Raw genomic sequence first — 18,856 nt, 5'->3', positions numbered from 1 at the left:
CATTCAACATGCTCTACTCTGAATAAAAAGTTTAAAAGAACAATATTTGGAAGGGACACTTTCTGGGCAGCTTTAAACAAAAAAAAATTACTTAATAACCCTTGTGGAAAAAATTACAGTAGGTTACAAGAGGGGAGGAAGCCATGGTAATTGGAAAAAATGTATGTTCCTTTGGAACGACTTAACTAATAGAAGACACTTGGTTTTGTTAGTAATAATTGCAACAGATTTCCATGATGAAGTAGGTGAAATGCTCCCATGCTTGGAATTTAATAGAGAATTGTTTTAACATGTTGCCTTTTCCTTTGCTGACATTCTAGAGTCAAAACATAGAGTTTCTCTATAACCTTAGCAATACTTGTATGGAATTCAGGATTGTTGAGGCTAACTTAGATCTCTTCCCAAAGAGTCAGTTACTGCAAGTTATCAGAAGGATCTTGATACACAGTCACATCCATGGCACAGCAATACATCCTCCAGCAAAAATGGTTTCTATCAGTTTCTGCTTAGCTGACTATACACACACATACACACAAACACACACACACACACACACACACACACACACAATCTCAGAGTTTTCCCTGGAACATGCATGAGTTCCTACTTGACCTATTTATATGGCTATAGCAATCTGTTCAATTAGGCTCTCTGGAAGCTTTTCTTGGTTTTCTGAAGTTAAGTCCATCTGTTTTGTTGCAATTTATTGCTAATATTAGTATGACTTGGAAATATAAGTTCCAAACCCAGTCTAGTTGTCCCCCTTATATCCAGGGACACATACCCTTTTTGTGGCTTTGTCATAACCCTCCTATAGGTGATGTGCTTTGCTGAATACAGCTTGAGACTTATCAATCATTGTTCTCAGGCAATTTCTGTGCCTCATTAGTCAGGATAATTGAGAATCAGCTGGATTTGTCAAACAAAGTCAACTGGCTTAGCTTCAAATTCTTCTTGCATTTGTCCTACACTAGATGACATTAGGAAAATAGTGTTGGTAGCAGATCAACTCTTGTACCCAATCTTGTACCTAATGGCTTAGCTGCTTGACATAATAATTTATATATTCTGCAGTGATGTCTACTGGCATGGGATGAGACAAAATGCTGTCTGGCTGGGACAGATAGGGTCCCCACTCCTGGAAAATAAACATATTTGCTGGGTTATTCTTGGAAGAGCTGTTTGAAAATTCTTCAAGCAAGGGGTAGAGAGTGGTGATGAATTACAGAAATAATTCCAAATGAGTCCCCACCTCCCCAGCTCATAATTCCCACAGTTGGCTACAGATGAAAGTCCATAGGGACAGAAGCAGAGATTAAAAGTTATGGCAGCTTGGACCACCCCTTCCTGTGAGCTCATTCTATGTATAAAGTGAGAGAAAACCTTATGCAAACCCCAGACTTTGAGAACCTCAACAACCTGGACATTCAGAGTCAAGGATGACCTGCACCTAGGACCACAGCTCTTCTGCACAAACCTCTCATTCATTCCCCCAACCTTCTCAATCATAGAATAGAACATCCTATAGAGAGCAGTAGCTAGAGACGTGAAGCCAGAACCCATGAGAGACCATAACTACTGACAGGCAGATTCTTCATGTCCAAAGTCAGAGGGCAAGCACCTATGCCAAGTCCAGCACAGCCATCTTACTAAGCCTCTGTCTGGCTGTACCGCCCTCTCCTGCACTTCCAGGTCTCTAGCCCTTGTTTATACTCTCCTAGTTGAGCCTGCTCAGCTACTCTCTTTCTCTCTCTTATTGCACATTAATACTACTTTGAGTGGTTACTGGTGACTTATAACTTCAATCTTTCTTCAGCTTCTAGAATAAACCATGAGTATAGAATTCATGGGTTTTGTAATGAGGCAGATCTGGATTTGATTTTTAGGTTTTTTTTTTTTTTTTTTTTTTTGGCCTATTTGCAGTGGCACCTTGAGCAAGATGCTTAACTTCCCATCTGTAATCCCTGCAGGATGTCTGGAAGAATTAACTCACCCTTTCATTCAGCAAATGTTCATTAAACATCCCCAAATAGGAAAAGCAGAAAGCACAGCACCTGGCATATAATAAGTTCATGATAAAGAATAGTTATGCTTAGTGTGATGAAAATAATAATAGAGACAGAAGTAATATTAAGCACCAATCTGACCTTGTCCCACATCCTTAGCTACTTCAATCTGAGATCAGTAAATACTGATCCATTGCCCATAGTTTCTATGGCTTTGGTTGGACCTCTAACTTCTAGTTCATTATCACTATACATAGCATTTCTTTCTTGGCTTGGCTCTTGCAAAGTTCTCAGGTTGTAGTCTTGCCTTTTTGTCTGGATAATATAATCATCTACGAGAATTTGAACTCCTTCACAAGCTTCGCGTATCAAGTGACGCTCACTAGAAGAGTTCCTGCGCGGAGGAGCCATTGGATGGCATACTGAGATATCTCCACCTGCCATATGGTGTGGCAAATGTCATGAGGTAATTGCTTCCTTCATTCCAGGCCAGCTTGCCAGGAACCTGATGCTACCTCTGTAACACATGATACCAGTGGCTTAACTGTTCTAAGGCCTTCAAAAGCAACCACTTTGCATGTTCTAACCCCACGGATTCCCGGAAGTCTCCACCATCCTACAGAGCTGGGTTTTCTGAGTTCCTCCTCCTAAGTACAGCTCTCTAGTTTTATGTTAATTGTGCTTGTTCCTACTACTTATTCCTGGAATTGGTCTAAGTTAATAAGAGTGTTCTGAATACAATTACCAAGTGACTGTTCCCTTAGAATTTATGGTTCATACGCCCCAGCTAATAATCTCATAACTTGAAAGAACTTGTTTGTAATTGTTTATGAATGTTCTATTTTATTTTCTTTACTTAGAACAAAATACTAATTATGTTTTTTTCTTGTTCTACAGCTTGTTTATGTCATTATATGACAACATCTACAACATGGGTGTCTAGAGGGCATTGTCTTTCTTTAGGTGAACATATCGTCTAATTTATTAAACACATGTAATGGATAATTGATCAAATTAGTGACTTTACATAAGAGGCCTTGTACAACAAGGTTTTTATTTAATTATTTCTCTTGGTCACATCCTTAGGGTTAGGTAAGCAACAACATAATTCATCCTTAACTTCTTGCAACCTGTGTTTACTAATTGCCTTGTTAGCTGTTTTGATATCTTTTCTTAGGGTTGCACCCAAGTCTCTCAATAGAGTGAAAAGGGCATGTGGGAGAGGGCTGGAAAGAAATGGTGAAGCCATGCTTCACATAGGCAAGCTCAGTGTTGCTGGGGTTTCTAATTTTTCAGAATATTAATAGATACTAGAAACCAAAAGAAAAATCAGTGGACCAGACTTAATTGATGGAATGGCAGTTTACAACCCCTGATTTACTATCCTTGCATTCTTGCTTCCTTGAGTATTCTTCCCATAATAAAGGCCAAGGTACTTAACAATGAGATCTATGCTGTCAGAGGCTGAGGACATTACATTATGCTAAGAATAGTAGTTATTCTTAGGATTTTAAACATATCTTAGAGTTTTTTGGCTGTCAGTGGTTGATCTGTCAACTTTTCAATTGATTCTGGAGAATGTGTATGGGTGTGTGTGTGTGTGTGTGTGTGTGTGTGTGTGTGTGTAAAAGAAATGACCCTCCTCAGTTCTACATCTAGGTGTTTTCTTATTAGCATAATGTACATGTATCTGTAGGACTTTGTTTCTACATTCATATAATGTCTCAGAGGGTTTTCGCCCACCGAAAGTCATGGAGATACAATTCAGATTTTTCTCTCAAATCTTCAAGAATTTGGCAAAAGAAGCATCTAACCAACATTTTGGTTGATAGACCCAGAGGTGAGTTGCTAAGTGTTCGATAGGGCTCTCTCCTGTGGTTGGCATATCATGTTCCCTGGACTTTCGTAGAGTATGAAAATGTTAGTAAAATCTAAATTCTCGACTTCCTTAATCATCTGTTTAAGGAACTACTTAAAGCCCACGCCACAACTACTGAAGCCTACGTGCCTAGAGCCCATGCTCCACAACAAGAGAAGCCACCACAATGAGAAGCCCACGCACCGTAACGAAGAGTAGCCCCCACTCTTCGCAGCTAGAGAGAGCCCGCGTGCAGCAACGAAGACCCAACACAGACAAAAGTTTTAAAAAATAAATAAAATAAATTTAAATAAGTAAATAAATAAATAAATTTAAAGTTTATTATTTATTCCTTATAGTTTCTTGATAGGCTCTTAATTTTTCTGTGTCCACCCTAGAATGCATCTTAATAGACTCACACAGAGATAAATGCTGATGGAGCAGGGAGAACTGAAGGGGAAAGCAGAAGCGAAGGGAAAAGAAGACTTCATCATTCAAAGAAACTTTATATCTTTGACAAGTACAACTGGAACTTCTGCTGAAGAATAACTAGAGGAGTGCACAATTAACCCCCCCAAAATCTCTAGCACTTTCTAGTAGGCTTTACCCTCACAGCCTGCAGATAGTTTATTTCATATTTCAAACACATGCTTCCCTTTTCAAAAGCCTGAGATAATTCTTAGATAAAGCAGAAGAAATGTGACCTATCCCTAAACAAAGATTTTGCTTATATTGCCCCAGCAGGATATTTTCTTACTCCATTAGATTTCTGGTTGTCTTTCGCTGATTTTTAAAATAAATTTTGCAGTCTTAAAATGCAACAGAAGACTAAAATTGCAGTAGCATTCATTGGGATCTTTATAGTTGGATCATGATGTAGTGGATAGTGTCCTGTACCACTCAGATGCCCCCTTCAGGACCAAGGTACTCATCCCCTCAGTTGCCAGAAATGTTAGCTGCTGATGGATCGCAGCTGAGTCTCAGCTCCATACGGTATTTGCTTGTGGACAAAGGGACCCGACTCACCCAAGTTAACATACCTTCTCTGGAGGTGGCCAGAATCCAGTGACTGGTTCTCGTGACCTCCTAGCCTCAATTTGGGAAATCCCTGACATATCATCACAGTGCCATAGATCCCAGAGAGACCTGCTAAGGCCTCTACTGCAACCACATTGGAGTTCAATTTCTCCTTCTCACAGTCTTACTTCTCTCATTTCCCCTGCAAACTTCTTGCATACAAATCTTTATCTCAGAGTCTATTTTCTGGGGAATTGACAAAAGAGAGTTGATACCAAAAGTGGTCCTAGGAAGCAGCCTCTAAACTGGAATTTTTGAACTAGATTATTTGCCAGATGGCTGTCAATGAGAACCCCATCACTAGTGACAGGTTGAGGACTCAGAGTCCCCAGTGTGTGGGTAGTACTGGTGCAGTTATTAATGCTATTACCAGTGGCAAACTGGAATGAGATACCAGCTAAAAAGAGTGCACTGGTTGGTGCAAGATCTGAGGAGAGTTTGAGAAGTATGGGGGAAGTAGAAATCAGGAAGATTATGCAATTGGATGGCTGCTCTTGTGCTATTGATGTATTAGGATAAAGACAGCAAAATGCTGAGGAAGATTAATCCCCAACATAAGACAAAATGTGGAAGTCAGAGGGTCTTATTGGCAGCATAGAAAGAGACTCATTTCTAATAACTGAGGACAGAAAAATCCGAGAACCAGGCCCAGAACTTAATTATCAGGATAGTGGAGCTCAGAGAAGGCTGAATACTCAACCCCAATCAGTCTGCTTCACCAACATCAATTTCTAAACTTGGGCCTATATCTCAGATTTGAACTCACTGACAGGAAGGGAAGCCATGTTCTGATCAGAAAGGACCCTGCAGCATCATAGCAAGAGTGTACAGGAATGAGTCTCCCAATTGGAATGGAACAACATCTACTTCCTTGGGTAACAACATACTGAGGAAAGGGGATAACCAGACATTTTGAGAACTCCTTGGGAAATGTTCTGTGTTAATGTTGCTAGCCTAGGACTTAAAGCATCATCATAGTCCCGTTAGAGCAGTGGCATCTGAGTGCCAGGTAATAAATGGGATCATGTCCCATGTTTGGCACAGAGGGTCCAGTTGTGGACCCTTCAGCATGGATGGTCATGCTTAGAAGTTGACAGAAACCCTACATTGGTTCCTTGGCCTGTGGTGAAATAGCTATTTTAGTGGGTAAGGCAAAGTAGAAGTTTATGAAACTGCCCCTTCCTCTATCCAAGAGAGTGAATCAAAAAGATTTTTGCATCCTGATTGTCAGAGGTTATTGTTACCCTTAAAAACCTAGAGGGTGGTCACCTTCGCTTCTCCATTGAATTCACCAGTCTGGCCCCTACAGAAAGCAGATGGATCCCCGCTGATGATACTGGACTTCCACTAACGCAACCAAGCATTAGCCCTAACTGTAGATGCTATGTCAGTTGTGATATTTCTACTCAAACAGATCAACATATCCTCAGGAACATAATTGGGCAGGTGACTTCTTTTCCAACCTTATCAAAGAAGGAGGATCAGAAGCAATTCCCATTCACGCAGGAACGACAATATTTAAGATCTTGCCTCAGGGCTCCATCAATTCTCTAACCCTCTGTCATAGTGTGCTACGAAGGGACCAGAACCATCTGGATATTCCACAGAATATCACATTGGTTCACTGTATACATGGCATGTTAATTGGACTTGAAGGCTATTGCAAAATACCTTTGTTCCTGAGGGTGGGAGGTAAACTCTATAAAGATTTTAGTTTCCTCTATATCAGTGAGGTTTTTAAGTGCCCAGAGGTCCAGGGCATGCTTAGACATTCCTCTAAAGTAAGGGACAGATTGTTGCATCTTGCTTCTTCTGTCACTATGAAGGAAACACAGGTTCTAGAGGCAGCATATTTCACACCTAGGAATACTGCTCCAATCTATTTACTAAGTGACACTGAGGCTGAGAGCATTAAGTGGAAAATAAAGTAGCAAATGCAGTCCATGGGATAATTATCCCTGTACCCTGGACCACAAAATCCAGTAGATGCTATGGTACTAGAGGCACTGGTATCAAAAAGAAATATTCTGTGGAGCTTATAGCCAGCCCTTACAGGGAAATCACAATGTAGACCATTATGGTTCTGGAGCAAGACCCTGCCATCTGAAGTCTAGAACCACATACACCATTCAAAATACAGCTCCTGATATGCTACCGGGCCCTGGTAAAGACTGAGCTTCTAACCAGACCACGAAGTGAATATGAAGCCACAGCTGTTCATTACAGATAGGTTTCGTTTACCAAGCCATAGATCATGCAGTCTCAAAAGCAACCGTAAGATGGAAATGGTACATCTAGGATCAGAGATGAGCAAGGCCACAGACACAAGTAAGCTGTACAATCAGCTGGTCAAGATTGCCATGTCATCAACCACTATTTAACCGGCTTTTCTCTCTCAGCTCACATCTATGACCACATGGGAGTCCTTCAGACCAGCTGAAGGAGGAAGAAAAAGACTGAGATTATTCAGAGATGAGGCAATTCAAACGTGGGCACAGATGAAAATGGACTGTTATTGTACTACAGTCTTACTCAGGGATGATCCAGGGAAAGGACAGTGAGGAAAAATCCTGCTAGTGGGCAGAGTTTGGGGCAATGCATCTGGTCATCCACTTTGTGTGGAAAGAGAAACGGTTGAGGGAAAAATAGACATGGATAACTTGGGCAGTAGTGAATGGTTTCACTGGTGGTTCAGGGGTCATGAAGGAATAATACTGAAAGATAAAGACAGAGGGCAAAACATGGTGATGGGCACAAGGGTGGAGACCTTTATTTTGCCTATCAACACTCCCCAGAGAGCATCCACCCAGGAGGGTGCTTGCCAGGGTTCTAGGCAGAGAATAAGTCCTCGACAAAGATGTATTAACTGGGAAATAACAGGTAATGGTGGTTGTCCCCAGGAGAATGCAATGGATAAAACTAAATGCTTGCATCATATAGAGGAACAAAAACCAAAAAATTATCAGTTGAGACAGGTTTTTAAATATGCATAACTAGAAGCAAAAATGAGATAACAAAGCAACATCAAGTGACATTTAAATCTTACATTGTTCTGTTGAAGAGGATGCTTTAACTTGGAGTCAATGAATGGGCCTCAGCATTTCAAGGGAGATTTTTGTGAAGCTGAGTAGATGTTTGTGTGTAGATATATTAAATGGGAAGTGTTTCACTACCTTAAACACTGACAAGTTCAAAGAGCAGTGGTTGAAGAGTCAGGGGACCTACATTAGAGCCTCCTCTTTCTACAAACAAGCTTTGAGACGTGAATCTTTCTAGACCTTGATTTCTGCATCTATAAATAAGGGGGGCAGCCTAGATCAGAAGCTTTTGTCATTTTTCCTGCTCTAGCATGTACATGTCTTTGTGCAACCCAGGATCGTACGTGATACTTAGACATGTACACTCAGACTTTGACCACAGGCAGCAGGCCCAATAAACCGACCACTTTAGAAATTCCCATGCCTCAGCCACTACAAATAGGAGAAATCTTGGTCAATAATGTATTTAAATTACTGTTCAATTATGAAGTCCTATCTTTTTTATATAGCTTCTAGAAATAGAAATTGTTATGTAAGAGGCAAACACTAGGGTTTTTTTTGGGGGGGGGGTCTCTTTTCTTGAGCTTCTAGAATACTCCAGGCCCACACATTTTTTTTCAATTGCCAGTCACCTTTTAGTAAGTGTGTCTTTATCTTGGCCCAAAAACACAAATAGAAATTTTAAAACGAAATTTGTAACATTCTAATGCCACTCTTTTTTTTTTTTTTTTTTTTTTTTGTGGTACGCAGGCCTCACTGTTGTGGCCTCTCCCACTGCGGAGCACAGGCTCCGGATGCACAGGCTCAGCGGCCATGGCCCACGGGCCCAGCCGCTCCGCAGCATGTGGGATCTTCCCGGACTGGGGCACGAACCCGTGTCCCCTGCATTGGCAGGCGGACTCCCAACCACTGCGCCACCAGGGAAGTCCTAATGCCACTTTTATGCACTCTATGCTTTTCCTGTGAACACATGAAACATTTCCTATGTGACTACAAGTCTACAGAAAAACAAAAAGAGCAAATAAAAGTGAATTTGAAAATATTCATTCCATAGGGAGGGTGTTAAGTAATTAAGAAGACGTCTCAAGTGGCTTAAATACATGAATTAGATTAGAATAAAATGCAAAATATGACCCCACCCCATAAAAGGGCATTTTGGCCCATACAAGTATTTTTCTAAAAAAAAATTACTTTTGGATATACTTTAGCAAAATTAAACAGTAATAAAAGATTAGCCATCAGGAAAATGCAAATCAAAATAACAATGTATACCACTGTATACCTACTGGGATGGCTATAACAAAAAAGATAGATAATAGGTTTTGATGAGGATGTGGAGTAACTGGATATCTTATACACTGCTGGTGGGATTTTTAAATGATATAGCCACTTTGCAAAACAGTGACAGTCCCTTAAAGATTAAACATAGATTTACCCAGACTTACCATATGCTCCAACAATCCTACTCCTAGGTATATACCCAAGAAAAATGAAAAAATATGTTCACACAAAAGCTTGTACATGAATGTTCATAGTAACGTTATCCATAATAGGCAAAAAGTGGAATCAACTCAAATTTCTATCAGCTGATGAACGGATAAATAAAATGTGGTATATCCATATAATAGGATATTATTTGGTAATAAAAAATTGTGAAGTATTGATACATGCTACAACATGGATGAACCTTGAAAACATTGTCAAGTGAAAGATACCAGATGCAAAATGTCACAAAGTGTATGATTCTATGCAAATCAAATATCCAAAATAAGCAAATATATAGAGACAGAAAATAGATTAGTGGTTACCTAGGGCTGGGGTGGGGGGGTGGGTGGGAAGAAATGGGGAATGACTACTAATGGGTATGAAGTTTCTTTTGTGGTGATGAAAATCTTCTAAAATTGATTGTGGTGATAGTTGCACAACTATGTGACCATAATAAACATCATTGAATGGGTGAATTGTATGATATGTGAATTATGTCTCAATGAAACTGTTGTAAAACATGATAGAAGAAAGACACACACTCAGAATATAAGATATAACACAGTGCAATGAAGAAGTGAATGCAAGAAATCCTACTATGACAGCTAGGCAACCAACTGACAGAAGTTGATGCATATTAGAGCAAACAAGGCTACAGGAAGAATATCTTCAATAAGATAACAAGTGTCATTACACACTTATACAATTTAGAAGTACAATAGAGTATTGATAAAGTAAAGACATATATCTCTTCTGATAAATAAGAACAAAGAAAGGCAATTAGAAGAAATACACACAAAAAAAATCATCACCCAAACACAGCATGACATTTAGCAAATGATGTCCAAGGAAAAGTACTGTCTGAAACACTAAGCTACACCCCCACAGGCTGAGTAATTCAGGAGTGAGGAGATGACCAATGTCACTCAGAATTCATAGATAATGTACTTGGGCCAATAGCAAAACAGCTAGAATTATTTTCTTGTGATGAATTTGTATTTTTCCTGAAAGTGAGTTGTCACTTTGATAGCATATTTGTTCACACAACAGTCTTTCCCTTTTAATCATTTATGGAAAATCATTCAAAAATATGTTTGCATCTTAAAATTTGTTTTTCTTTTATAAAAATAAAAGGGCTTACATAAAGGATATTTTTGGATTTTTACTTGTGAATATTTTTTAGAAACAACTTACTAAATTTTATCTTCTGGAAAATTTAAACTTATTCCCATGTAAGAAACATGTAGCTTAAAAAAATAACCCCGATATCTTAAAGATTTCATAACCTCTTTTTAATTTATAATGAATTTTTAGGAACCAACAGCTCTAGTTTTCCTCTAACTTTAGAGAACTTTTGGCTGAAATTTAGGACATTTTAAAATTTCAACTCAATTTCTTTTCTTTCTATGTAATTCAAATATAACTATCAGATTATTCCTATTTAAAAAGTGAGGGCTTCCCTGGTGGCGCAGTGGTTGAGAATCCGCCTGCCGATGTAGGGGTCACGGGTTCGTGCCCTGGTCCGGGAAGATCCCACATGCCGCGGAGCAACTAAGCCCGTGAGCCATGGCCGCTAGGCCTGCGCGTCCGGAGCCTGTGCTCCGCAACGGGAGAGGCCACAGCAGTGAGAGGCCCGCATACCACAAAAAAAAAAAAAAAAAAAAGTGAAATAATTACTTATAGCTTATGTAATTTATGATAATTATAATTTCCTACTTTTTTTGTTTTTTCAAAGTCTTTCTGAAATGGCCATATGTTACTTTTAAAATAAGAAAAGTGTTACTTAAAAATTTAAGCTTGTCTAGTTCTAGTTCTAGTTCTAGTTCTAGTTCTTCCTGGTTTAATCTTGGGAGATTGTACCTTTCTAAGAATTTGTCCATTTCTTCTAGGTTGTCCATTTTATTGGCATATAGTTGCCTATAGTAGTCTCTTATTATGGTCCTTTGTATTTCTGTGGTGTTGGTTGTAACTTTTTCATTTCTAATTATGTTGATTTGAACCCTCTCCCTTTTATTCTTGATGAGTTTGGTTAAAGGCTTATTAACTTTGTTCATCTTTTCAAAGAACAAGCTTTTAATTTCATCGATCTTTTCAATTGTTTCCTTAGTCTTTATTTTATCTATTTCTGCTCTGATCTTTATTTCTTTCCTTCTACTAACTGTAGGTTTTGTTCTTTTTTCTCTAGTTGATTTAGGTGTAATATTACATTGTTTATTTGAGATTTTCCTTGTTTCCTGAGGTAAGCTTGTATCGCTATAAACTTCCTTCTTAGAAGTGCTTTTGCTGTGTCCCACAGGTTTTGGATTGTTGTGTTTTCCTGTTAATTTGTCTCTAGGTATTTTTTGATTTCCTCTTTGATTTCTTCAGTGATCCATTGGTTGTTTAGTAGCATACTGTTTAGCCTCCACATGTTTGTGTTTTTTGCAGTTTTTTTCTTGGGTTGATTTCTAATTTCATAGTGTTGTGGTTGGAAAAGATGCTTGATATGATTTCAATTTTCTTTTCCTTTTTGAAAAATTTTATTTAAATTTTTTAAAGTCTTTATTCAATTTGTTACAATATTGCTTCTGTTTTATGTTTTGTTTTTTTGGCTGAAAGGCATGTGGGATCTTAGCTCCCCAACAGGGATTGAACCCACACCCCCAACATTGGAAGGCAAAGTCTTAAACACTGGACCCCCAAGGAAGTCCCGATTTCAATTTTCTTAAATTTACCAAGGCTTGCTTTGTGGCCCAGCATGAGATCTATCCTGGAGAATGTTCCATGTGCACTTGAAAATAATGTGTATTCTGCTGCTTTCAGATGGAATGCTCTATAAATGGCAATTAAGTCCATCTGATCTAATGTGTCATTTAAGGCTTGCATTTCCTTATTGATTTTCTGTCTGGATGATCCGTCCATTGATGTAAGTGGAGTGTTAAAGTCCCCCACTATTATTGTGTTACTGTCAATTTCTCCTTTATGTCTGTTAACATTTGCCTTATGTATTGAGGTGCTCCTATGTTGGGTGCTTACATATTTACAATTGTTCTATCTTATTCTTGGATTGATCCCTCGATCATTATATAATGTCCTTCTTTGTCTCTTGTAATAGTCTTTATTTTAAAATCTATTTTGTATGATATGAGTATTGCTATTCCAGTTTTCTTTTGATTTCCATGTGCATGGAATACCTTGTTGCAGCCCCTTACTTTCAGTCTGTATGTGTCTCTAGATAGGAAGTGGGTCTCTTGTAAACAGCATATATACAGGTCTTGTTTTGGTATCCATTCAGTCAGTCTGTATTTTGGCTGGAGCATTTAATCTGTTTACATTTAGGATAATTATCAATATATATATGTTCTTATTGTCATTTTGTTAATTGTTTTGGATTTGTTTTTGTAGGTCTTTTTTTCCCTTTTTTTTTCTTTTGTTCTCTTCTCATGTAATTTGATGACTATCTTTAGTGTTACGTTTAGATTCTTTTTTCTTTTTTTTGTGAATATTTATATAGATATTTGGTTTGTAGTTACCATGACATTTTGATACGGCAGTTTATAGAGACAGGTAATTGTTTTAAGTTGATGATTACTTAATTTCAAATACATTTCAAATATCCTAACTCTCCTCCTCTTACAATTATTGGTTTAGATGTCATATTTGTGTGTGGATGATTTCTTGCCTTTAGAAAATATGAACAGACTAATTACAAGTACTGAAATTGAATGTGTGATTTTAAAACACCCAACAAACAAAAGTCCAGGACTAGACAGCTTCATAGGTGAATTCTACCAAACATTTAGAGAAGATTTAACACCTATTTTCTGAAACTATTACAAAAAATTGCAGAGGAAGGAACACTTCCAAATTCATTCTATGAAACCATCATCACCCTGATACCAAAACCAGACAAAGATACCACAAAAAAGGAAAATTACAGGCCAATATCACTGATGAACATAGATGCAAAAGTCCTCAACAAAATATTAGCAAACCAGGGCTTCCCTGGTGGTGCAGTGGTTGGGAGTCCGCCTGCCAATGCAGGAGACGCGGGTTCGTGCCCTGGTCTGGGAGGGTCCCGCATGCCGCGGAGCGGCTGGGCCCGTGAGCCATGGCTGCTGGGCCTGCGCGTCCGCAGCCTGTGCTCCGCAGTGGGAGAGGCCACAGCAGTGAGAGGCCCGCATACCGCAAAAAAAAAAAAAAAAAAAAAAAAATTAGCAAACCAAATCCAAAAATACATTAAAAGGATTATACACCATGATCAAGTGGGATTTATCCCAGGGATGCAAGGAATTTTCAAATATCAAAAAATCAATCAGTGCGATACACCACATTAACAAACTGAAGAATAAAAACCATATGATCATCTCAACAGATGCAGGAAAAGCTTTTGATAAAATTCAAGATCCATATATGGGAAGAACTCTCTAGAAAGTGGGCATAGAGGGGACGTACCTCAACATAATAAAGGCCATATATGACAAACCTACATCTAACATACTCAATGGTGAAAAAAGCTGAAAGAATTATCTCTAAGATCAGGAACAGGACAAGGATGTCCACTCTTACCACTTTTATACAACATAGTTTTGGAAGTCCTAGCCACAGCAATCAGAGAAGAAAAAATAAAAGTTAAAGGGATCCAAAATGGAAAAGAAGAAGTAAAACTGTCACTGTTTGTAGATAACATGATACTATACATAGAAAATCCTAAAGATGCTACCAGAAAACTACTGGAGATCATTAATGAATTTGGTAAAGTTTCAGAATACAAAATTAATACACAGAAATCGGTCACATTGCTACACACTAACAATGACAGATCAGGAAGAGAAACTAAGGAAACAATCCCACTTACCATCACATCAAAAAGAATAAAATATCTAGGAATAAACGTACCTAAGGAGGCAAAAGAACTGTACTCTAAAAACTATAAGAAAGACACTGATGAAAGAAATCAAAGATGATACAAACAGATGGAGAGATATACCATGTTCTTATATTGGAAGAATCAGTATTGACAAAATGACTATACTACCCAAGGCAATCTATAGATTCAATGCAATCCCTATCAAACTACCAATGGCATTTTTTACAGTATTAGAACAAAAATTTTTTAAATTTGTATAGAAATACAAAAGACCATGAATAGCCAAAGCAATCTTGAGAAAGATAAACAGAGCTGGAGGAATCAGGCTCCCTGACTTCAGACTATATTACAAAGCTACAGTCATCAAAAAGAGTATGGTACTGACACAAAAACGAAATAAAGATCAATGGAACAGGATAGAAAGCCCAGAAATAAACCCACACAACTATGGTCAATTAATCTATGACAAAGCAGGGAAAAATATACAATGGAGGAAAAACAGTCTATTCAATAAGTGGTGCTGGGAAAACTGGACAGCTACATGTAAAAGAATGAAATTTGAACATTCCCTAACACCATATACAAAAATAAACTCAAAATGGATTAAAGACCTAAATGTAAGACCAGATATCATAAAACTAGAGGAAAACAAAGGCAGAACACTCTTTGACATAAATCGCAGCAATATCTTTTGAGTAATGGAAATAAAACAAAAATAAACAAATGGGACTTAATTAAGCTTAAAAGCTTTTGCACAGCAAAGGAAACCATAAATCAATGTAAAGACAACACAGAGAATGGGAGAAAATGTTTGCAAATGAAGCAACCAACAAGGGATTAATCTGCAAATATATAAACAGCCAATACGGCTCAATATCAAAAAAACAAACAACCCAATCCAAAAATGGGCAAAAGATCTAAATAGACATTTCTCCAAAGAAGACATACAGATGGTCAAAAGGCACATAAATAGATGCTCAACATCGCTAATTATTAGAGAAATGCAAATCAAAACTACAATGAGGTATCACCTCACACCAGTCAGAATGGCCATCACTGAAAAAAATCTACAAACAACAAATGCTGGAGAGGGTGTGGAGAAAAAGCAACCCTCTTACACTGTCGGTGGGAATGTAAAGTGGTACAGCCACTATAGAGAACAGTATGAAAGTTCCTTAAAAAACTAAAAATAGAGTTACCATATGATCCTGCAATCCTACTGCTAGGATATATCTGGAGAAAACTATAATTTGAAAAGATACATGCACCCCAATGTTCATTGCAGCACTATTTACAATAGCCAAGACATGGAAACAACCTAAATGTCCATCAACAGATGAATGGTTAAAGAAGATGTGGTACATTTATACAATGGAGTATTAGTCATAAAAAAGAATGAAATAATGCCATTTACAGCAACATGGATGGACTTAGAGATTATCATACTAAGTGAATTAAACTAAACAGAGAAAGGCAAATATCATATGATATTGCTTATATGTGGAACATTAAAAAAAAATTAATACAAATGAATTTATGTACCAGACAAAAATAGACCCACAGACGTAGGAAACTTACTGTTACCAAAGGGGAAAGGAGGTGGGTGGAAGGAAAAAATTAGGAGTTGTTTGGGATTAACATAAACACATTACTATATATAAAGTACATAACCAACAAGAACCTACTACATAGCACAGGGAACTATAATCAATATTTTGTAATAACCTATAAAGGAAAAATATACATAAATATGTATAAATGAATCACTTTGCTGTATGCTTGAAACTAACACAACATTGTAAATCGACTACAATTAAAAAAAGAAACAAAAATTAAACTCATCAAAATTATCTTTGAAAATATTAACATGTAATGTTATATTATTCAACAAATACTATCAGGTTGATTGGCTAATTAAAAAAATAATAATTTTCTCTTCATCATACCATACCTCAAAATATATTAAAGATAGATTAAAAGCATATGTCAAAAAAACCCCTTAAAGTACAGTAAGGAAAAAAAAAAACCAAACAAACACTTGTTTATTATATACTAGTATATACTGGAAGAGGGAAGTTTTTAAAAGCCTCACATTCAAGGCAAAGCCAAAGAAGGAAAAATAATTGATTGGCCAACATAAAAATTATGTTTGTACATAAAGGCATACCTCAGAGATATTGCAAGCTCAGTTCCAAACCACTGCAGTAAAGCAGATATCAGGAAAAAGTAACAGGAATTTTTTGGTTTCATAGTGTATATATAATTTATGTTTACAGTATGCTGTAGTCTGTGCAATAGCATTCTGTCTTTAAATGGTACATACCTTAATTAAAAAATACTTTCGTGCTAAAACAAATGCTAACCATCACCTGACAATGCAGGGTTGCCACAAACCTTCAATTTGTAAAAAATGCAGTATCTGTGAAGCACGAGAAAGCAAAGTCCAATAAAACAAGGTATGCCTGTACATGTGAAATGACATTAGGATAAATGAAAGACAAAAAGAAAACAAAAAGGGCATATTTATAACATGTAACATACAATGAAGTTCTTTGCTTACTTATAAAAAGAGATGTTGGGCTTCCCTGGTGGTGAAGTGGTTAAGAATCCACCTGGCAATGCAGGGGACATGGGTTTGATCCCTGGTCCAGGAAGATCCTACATGCCATGGAACAACTAAGCCCATGCGCCACAACTACTGAGCCTGCCCTCTAGAGCCCACGAGCCACAACTACTGAGCCCACGTGCCACAACTACTGAAGCGTGCGTACCTAGAGCCTGTGCTCCACAGTAAGAGAAGCCACTGCAGAAAGAAGCCCGCGCACCGCAATGAAGAGTAGCCCCCGCTCACCGTAACTAGAGAAAGCCCACATGCATCAACAAAGACACAACACAGCCAAAAGAAAAAAGAAAACAAAAAAGAGATGCCAACAAAAATTAAAGGGCAAAAAAAAAATTCACAAAAGAAGAATTACAAAGGGACAATAAAATATTTACTCTCACTAGTAATCAAGGAATGCAAAGTACATCACAAATGAGATACTGTTTTTCCTGAGCAAAGGAATGAAGATATTTTATAACAGTAGAAGTTTTATATATAATGTAACAATATATGATATAATATAAAATTTGTATATTAGCAGGCCATGAATTTGCTGAAAGAAAAGATTTTTGTATGAAAATAAAGAATGAAAAGCTCTTACCTCTTTTTCTAAATTAAAAATTATTTTTAGAATATGTTCTGGGGATGTAATGTATGGCATGATGATTATAGTTAATAATACCATATTACATACTTGAAAGTTGCTAAGAGAATAGATCTTAAATGTTCCCATCACAAAAAAGAAATGATAATTATGTGATGTGATGGTGGTAATCATTTTGCAATATATAAGTGTATCAAATCAACCTGTGTACACCTTAAACTTACACAGTGTTATACATCAATTATAATCTCAATAAAGCTAGAGAATAAATAAACTTTTTAATTAGGGACTTTCTTTCATGTATCATTGAAAAACTATCCATCTTACTGTCACTGAACTTAAAAACCTAACACAGTGGCTGGCAACTAAATAGTTAATATTTATCTGAATGAATTCATAATGATATATCAGTTTAATGAAACAGTTTTCCCAGAGTTCTTTTTTCTGCGTGGCTGAGTCTTCACCCACAGAGCCTCATGAGGCTGCTGATCCTGCAGAAGCGGTGGGTGGAGCTCTTTTGACAGCATGCAGGGCCCCAAGGAAATAAGGCCCCATTGTGTCCATTGTGTCCAGTCCAGGAAGGAGCAGCAATTCCACAGGCAGGCAGGTCTCAGCAAGCCCAACCATAGGGGAACCATTCAGGTCAGCTATCTACAGGCTCATCTGTTGAGCATGTCACCCATGAATAATTTAAAAATAATGCTAAAAGGTTTTCCGTTTTTACATTCTAACAAAAAATAATGTTGGAAGCTAAATTTAAGCTCCTATATTATAATTTACTTTTGTCAGTCAGCTTATTTAAAGCCTACAGGTTCCCACTTATTTAGAAATGAAGTCGCATTTGTTTAGGGGCCTGGTCCCCTAAACAGGATTGTCGCAGAGACTGCTACCAAAATATCTAAGAAATTAATATTTAATAAGAGCTAACATTTACTAAGCACATACCAAATTCCAAGTGTTATTCTAAGTATTCTACATATTTTAATTCATTTAATCCAATGAGAACATTTTACAGTTGAGGAAAATAAGGCTCACACAAAAGATAATGGACTTGCCCAAGGTCACACAAGTATAAATGGCAAGGCCAGAATTTAAACTCTGGTGACAGGGTGCCTGAGACTCTGTTCTTAACTACCAAGATATTTGACAAAGATAAAAGAGAACAAAGGACTGACTATGGAAGAATAGTTGGCTATTTTTCTAATTATAAATTGTTCTAGCAAATATAGAGTTGGAAATTTATGATGTGACTAAAGAAACAAAATTACTATCTCAAAATTTAAAGGAGAACAAAAAGGTTTCAAAGGCAGGTAGTGCTGGCTGGGATGGTGGGTTAA

The 18,856-nt window shown here is 37.4% G+C and overlaps 1 protein-coding gene across 1 annotated transcript in view; it reads right to left on the bottom strand.

Annotated features, from left to right (window-relative positions):
• Nucleotides 1-18,856, bottom strand: part of PIK3R1 (phosphoinositide-3-kinase regulatory subunit 1) — a 562,712-nt gene that overhangs the window by 505,623 nt on the left and 38,233 nt on the right. The window lies entirely within an intron of this gene.

Source organism: Kogia breviceps, chromosome 4 (assembly GCF_026419965.1).
Source record: "Kogia breviceps isolate mKogBre1 chromosome 4, mKogBre1 haplotype 1, whole genome shotgun sequence".
NCBI classification, from domain to species: domain Eukaryota; kingdom Metazoa; phylum Chordata; class Mammalia; order Artiodactyla; family Physeteridae; genus Kogia; species Kogia breviceps.
Note: the sequence above shows the minus strand (reverse complement) of the source record. Positions and strands in the feature narration are given on the sequence as shown.